The sequence below is a fragment of the Sander lucioperca genome, chromosome 24, assembly GCF_008315115.2.
Source record: "Sander lucioperca isolate FBNREF2018 chromosome 24, SLUC_FBN_1.2, whole genome shotgun sequence".
NCBI lineage: Eukaryota > Metazoa > Chordata > Actinopteri > Perciformes > Percidae > Sander > Sander lucioperca.
In genome coordinates, this window is record NC_050196.1 from 2157828 (window position 1) to 2163827 (window position 6000).

Below are 6000 nucleotides of genomic sequence, written 5' to 3' on the forward strand. Positions count from 1 at the left end.
GTTGTCTCTCTACATACTACTCTCTACTGTTGTCTCTACATACTACTCTCTACTGTTGTCTCTCTACATACTACTCTCTACTGTTGTCTCTTTACATACTACTCTCTACTGTTGTCTCTCTACATACTACTCTCTACTGTTGTCTCTCTACATACTACTCTCTACTGTTGTCTCTCTACATACTACTCTCTACTGTTGTCTCTACATACTACTCTCTACTGTTGTCTCTCTACATACTACTCTCTACTGTTGTCTCTCTTCATACTACTCTCTACTGTTGTCTCTCTACATACTACTCTCTACTGTTGTCTCTCTTCATACTAGTCTCTACTGTTGTCTCTCTACATACTACTCTCTACTGTTGTCTCTCTACATACTACTCTCTACTGTTGTCTCTCTACATACTACTCTCTACTATTGTCTCTCTACATACTACTCTCTACTGTTGTCTCTACATACTACTCTCTACTGTTGTCTCTCTACATACTACTCTCTACTGTTGTCTCTCTACATACTACTCTCTACTGTTGTCTCTCTACATACTACTCTCTACTGTTGTCTCTCTACATACTACTCTCTACTGTTGTCTCTCTTCATACTACTCTCTACTGTTGTCTCTCTACATACTACTCTCTACTGTTGTCTCTCTACATACTACTCTCTACTGTTGTCTCTCTTCATACTACTCTCTACTGTTGTCTCTCTTCATACTACTCTCTACTGTTGTCTCTCTACATACTACTCTCTACTGTTGTCTCTCTACATAGTACTCTCTACTGTTGTCTCTCTACATACTACTCTCTACTGATGTCTCTCTACATACTACTCTCTACTGTTGTCTCTCTACATACTACTCTCTACTGTTGTCTCTCTACATACTACTCTCTACTGATGTCTCTCTACATAATACTCTCTACTGTTGTCTCTCTTCATACTACTCTCTACTGTTGTCTCTCTACATACTACTCTCTACTGTTGTCTCTCTACATACTACTCTCTACTGTTGTCTCTCTTCATACTACTCTCTACTGTTGTCTCTCTTAATACTACTCTCTACTCTTGTCTCTCTACATACTACTCTCTACTGTTGTCTCTCTTAATACTACTCTCTACTGTTGTCTCTACATACTACTCTCTACTGCTGTCTCTCTACATACTACTCTCTACTGTTGTCTCTCTACATACTACTCTCTACTGTTGTCTCTCTACATACTACTCTCTACTGTTGTCTTTCTACATACTACTCTCTACTGTTGTCTCTACATACTACTCTCTACTGTTGTCTCTCTACATACTACTCTCTACTGTTGTCTCTACATACTACTCTCTACTGTTGTCTCTCTACATACTACTCTCTACTGTTGTCTCTACATACTACTCTCTACTGTTGTCTCTCTACATACTACTCTCTACTGTTGTCTCTACATACTACTCTCTACTGTTGTCTCTCTACATACTACTCTCTACTGTTGTCTCTCTACATACTACTCTCTACTGTTGTCTCTACATACTACTCTCTACTGTTGTCTCTCTACATACTACTCTCTACTGTTGTCTCTCTACATACTACTCTCTACTGTTGTCTCTCTACATACTACTCTCTACTGTTGTCTCTCTACATACTACTCTCTACTGTTGTCTCTCTACATACTACTCTCTACTGATGTCTCTCTACATACTACTCTCTACTGTTGTCTCTCTTCATACTACTCTCTACTGTTGTCTCTCTACATACTACTCTCTACTGTTGTCTCTCTACATACTACTCTCTACTGTTGTCTCTCTACATACTACTCTCTACTATTGTCTCTCTACATACTACTCTCTACCGTTGTCTCTCCTCATACTGCATCATCTTACAGCGCCGCGTTTGAGCTGCTCCTCTGCCCGGTGCGTTCCATACAGATGCTAAAGGGGGATTTTGGCGTCGGTATCTGACGCTGAGAGACACTGACCAAGGGTTAGTATTTTACGAGTTAGGAGTGAGAACGGGTTGAGCCTACCAGGTGTCTCTCCACCACTTGCTTACACAGGCTAAACTCCCAAACTCTCAAAGAACGTTTCCTGTTCTCGTCCCTTTCCCATCGCAGATTGGACAGGTCGTCACCTCACATTTCTGGGAATTGAAGTTCCAGCAGTTAATCAAATGCTAGTGTCGCGTTGCCAGACCTTCCTCCACAGCGCTGCGTAGGAAGGTCTGGCTAGTCCACACAGCATTTAAGGATGGGAGAAGGAAAAAAAAGTGCTCTGGTTTATTGGCCTTTCTTTAAACCAATCACAATCGTCCTGGGCGGTGCTAAGCGCCGGATGGAGCCACGGTGCCTCTGGGACCAATAATCAGTCTGGAGGAGACCCAGGGCATTTTTATCAGAATACAGCAGAGAAAATCTGCTTAGAAATATATAAAATATTGGATAGGATAGAACAACACAATGCAATTCTGCTAAATAAAACATCACATTCATTATTCATTTCACTTGTTTTATTTTCAACACATTGTGTATCCAAAACCCATTTTCTATCAGGCTTTTAAGGCAGAAATTTGGATAATCATCATGGAAACATTCATTGGTCATGTGACATGAAACTTGCCTCAAACTTCAACAGAGAAAAGCTTGCTGTACACAGTTTCCAGATAATAGGAAACAGAACAGAAATAAAGTACAATACACAATTTATTTCTTACAGCAACAAGTGCTCTACGGCAAGCTTAATATGTTTCTACTTCTAAACTGGCCTCAAAATTTCAACAAAGTACACAGTTGCCATACAATGTGTGTTTAAAGTTTGGGAGGGTGGGGGCAATCATATTTCAGGGGGGGCAGGTGCTGGCATTACAAGTCGATATTGGACCCCTATATTGTTAGTGTGAACATTCTTTTATTATCCATGATGCCATGGAAGGAGGGTTTGGATGATGAGGGGAAAAGTAGAGGAGACTCTCACACTTTTGACCTCATTAAATTATTTACATATCCCCATATGCCACCCGGGCCATTTCGCAGGGCACATGAAGGACGGGCCTGGGCAAAGACGAGAGAGAGAGAGGGGGGAGAGAGAGAGAGAGAGAGAGAGAGAGAGAGAGAGAGAGAGAGAGAGAGAGAGAGAGAGAGAGAGAGAGAGAGCACTCCTCGGACCTGGCACTCGGCGAGAGAAAGTTCAATGACATGCAGGCAGGGAAAGGCGCAAGTGACCAGCAGGGATTAGCCAATCAGAGCGTCAGAAGAGCAGCCAGCTGTTCATTCTGGCCGGAGCGAAAAGAGCCCTGGAGCAGGTGGTGCAGCCCGGTGCCAGCGGTGCTACAGAGGAGGGGGAAAAAGAAAAAGAAAAAGGAGAGGAAGAAGAAGATGAGGATAAAAGACACTCATCCTCGCCCTAATGTCGGGACGTTACTGCAATACTTTTGGACTCTGTCTCCTCTTTTTTTTTTCTTCCTCTGCCTGGCACTTATTGCTTTGCCTAGCATCATTATGTATAAATATTCCAGGGACACAAGGATGTCTCTGTTTTCTCTAAGATGAGCTATACCCGTCTCTCTTGAAAGGAGAATCTCAGTCTTTATTTTTGTGCCATTTCACTGGAGCAGATTCAAAAGGGCTTCCCAAAAGCACAAACAAAATAATCAATGAGCCGAAAGGTAGGACAGGTGAAAGGAATCATACACAGAAGGTCAACAATGAAGTAAAAGCTAATTATTAAAATGTAATTGAAATGAGTTTAAAAGCAGTATTATTTTCTGATGAAATGATATGTTTCTCAGAGTGCCAAGAAGACATTTGGGGCTCTCTGGGTGAAGGGTTAAAGAAAAGAAAAGAAGTTTATTAAACCCTGGCACTGTTGGCATTAGCATCTTGTTTTTTATTTATCATCGCTTGAGTTTTTATGGTGTTTAATAAAGTCGCCCAAAACCTGTTTATTAAATAAATTGCCCTTCCAATCAAAATTTTAAAAAAGTCTCTGTATTTTATCATTAGTGGGGAACCTATGGCAATATTTGATTAGTCATTGGTGGATTTGAATCCCCACCACTCGCCTCGGTTACAATATTGTTTTTTTTTGTTTTTCCCCAAGTGACCGTACACAGAAACCGTTCAAATATACTGTACATTGTGACCTATTACATGTGTATGTTTTGCAGAGTGAAGCCATTAAAATGAGTTTTAAAAGCACTATTATGTGGCCGGGTTGGTTCAGTAGGTAGAGCAGGCGCACCTATAATTAGAGGTTTATGCCTCGACACAGAGGTCCAGGGTTTGAATCTGACCTGTGACGATTTCCTGCATGTCTTCCCTCTCTCCCCTTTCTCAACTAGCTGTCCTGTCAATTAAAGACAGAAAAGCCCAAAAAATTATCTTTAAAAGCAGTATTATTTTCTGATTTGATGAAATGTTTCTGTAGTGATTTTCCTACGTTTCCCAGAGTGCCCAGAAGAGAACGGTCTCTCTAAGGTGTAGGGGGAGAAGGAAAGAAAAATCTATAAAGAAGTGTATTTTCCCAAGTGAACCGTACGCAGAAACTGTTCCAAATATACATTGTGACTTATTATTTGTATATGAGAGTGGCATGTGAACCAGAGGTGACAGTGTGAGTCTGAGAAGGCCATCGCCACCTCTTCCAGTGAATGCAGCAGCTGCGGAGCGTCACAAAGACAACAATGCTCTCGCCGTCCGAGGGGGGTGTTTGGTGCACCGTGGTGATGTTGGACAGCTCTGCAAAGACCCATGCGTGGAATTTTATTAATTTGCATTTATGGTTTTATGCTCTCGCTCCCACCGAAACACCAGGTTTGGCACATTTGGCCGTGTCATGGTATGGCATGGCGATGGTAAAAAAAAAATCCACGCTCCTGCAGAGATCTGGGAGGGGGAAATAAATAGAGAAAAAAGCCACACTACATAAAAGTGCTTAGTTGGATCAACTTCAAATAACGAGTGAACTAGTTTGACTCGTCATGAATTGTTTTGAGTTTTAACAACTCTTTCTGGATTGTGCGGCCAACGTTACCAGAATAGTTGAGGGTACAGAAATAATTTGTCCCTCCAACTAATTCCCATGTTTCTATAATAACTAATATCAACAACTTGCAATTATAATAGTCAGAACAAGGCAATGTTTCAAGTCCCTTCGGACAAAAATATTTTATTTTGTTGACATAACATGAAATAACATGTATAGCTTGCCTTGGTTTAATAGTAATCTCTGGGAACTAATGAAAAAAAGAGATGCCTCTCTAAAAAGGTTTCTAAAATCGGGGTTTAACTAGTGATCATCTAATTTATAAAGGTCTGAGAAATAAGGTCACAGTGCAGCTTAGAAAGGCAAAAGCATCCTTTTTCCTTGACATCATCAGAGAAGCAAAAGGGAGTAGTAAAAGACTATGGAAGAGCATTGACAAAATAACTGGCAAGGATAAGCCCAAGTATGATAGCACACAGCTCAAAATAAATAGTACTATTCAAAACAATAGCCTAGCTATTGCAACAGAATTTAACGATTACTTTTTTAAATTCTGTGGAACTACTGGGTCAGAATTTTACAAAAAAAACACCTCTTTACTCTTTAGTCTGTGGCAGGGCTAATTTTATTATGACAGGCACAAATGATAGAAAGGTTGGTAAAATACTCTCAACACTGACTAACAGCAAAGCGTGTGTGTGTGTGTGTGTGTGTGTGTGTGTGTTTGTGTGTATTGGGAGAGGTAATGATTTTGATTGCATAGCGTTGTTGGGAAGGGGTAAGGGGACTGGTTTTAGGAAGGGGGAACGATGGACCCTTTTCACAGCAGACATGTTGACATGTCATAGTAGGAAAAGCACAGGTGTATTAAAACCCATTAATGATGGCTGCATTCCACTTAGCAGAGGTCCTGGTGTTGTTCATGCTGACTCACTGAAATAGCTCACTGGGACACTTGATGGAACTGAGCCATCGTTAAGGTTATCAATTTCAGCTGTGCTTTTCCTATGACAAGTCAACATATCTGCTGTGAAAAAGGTCTAT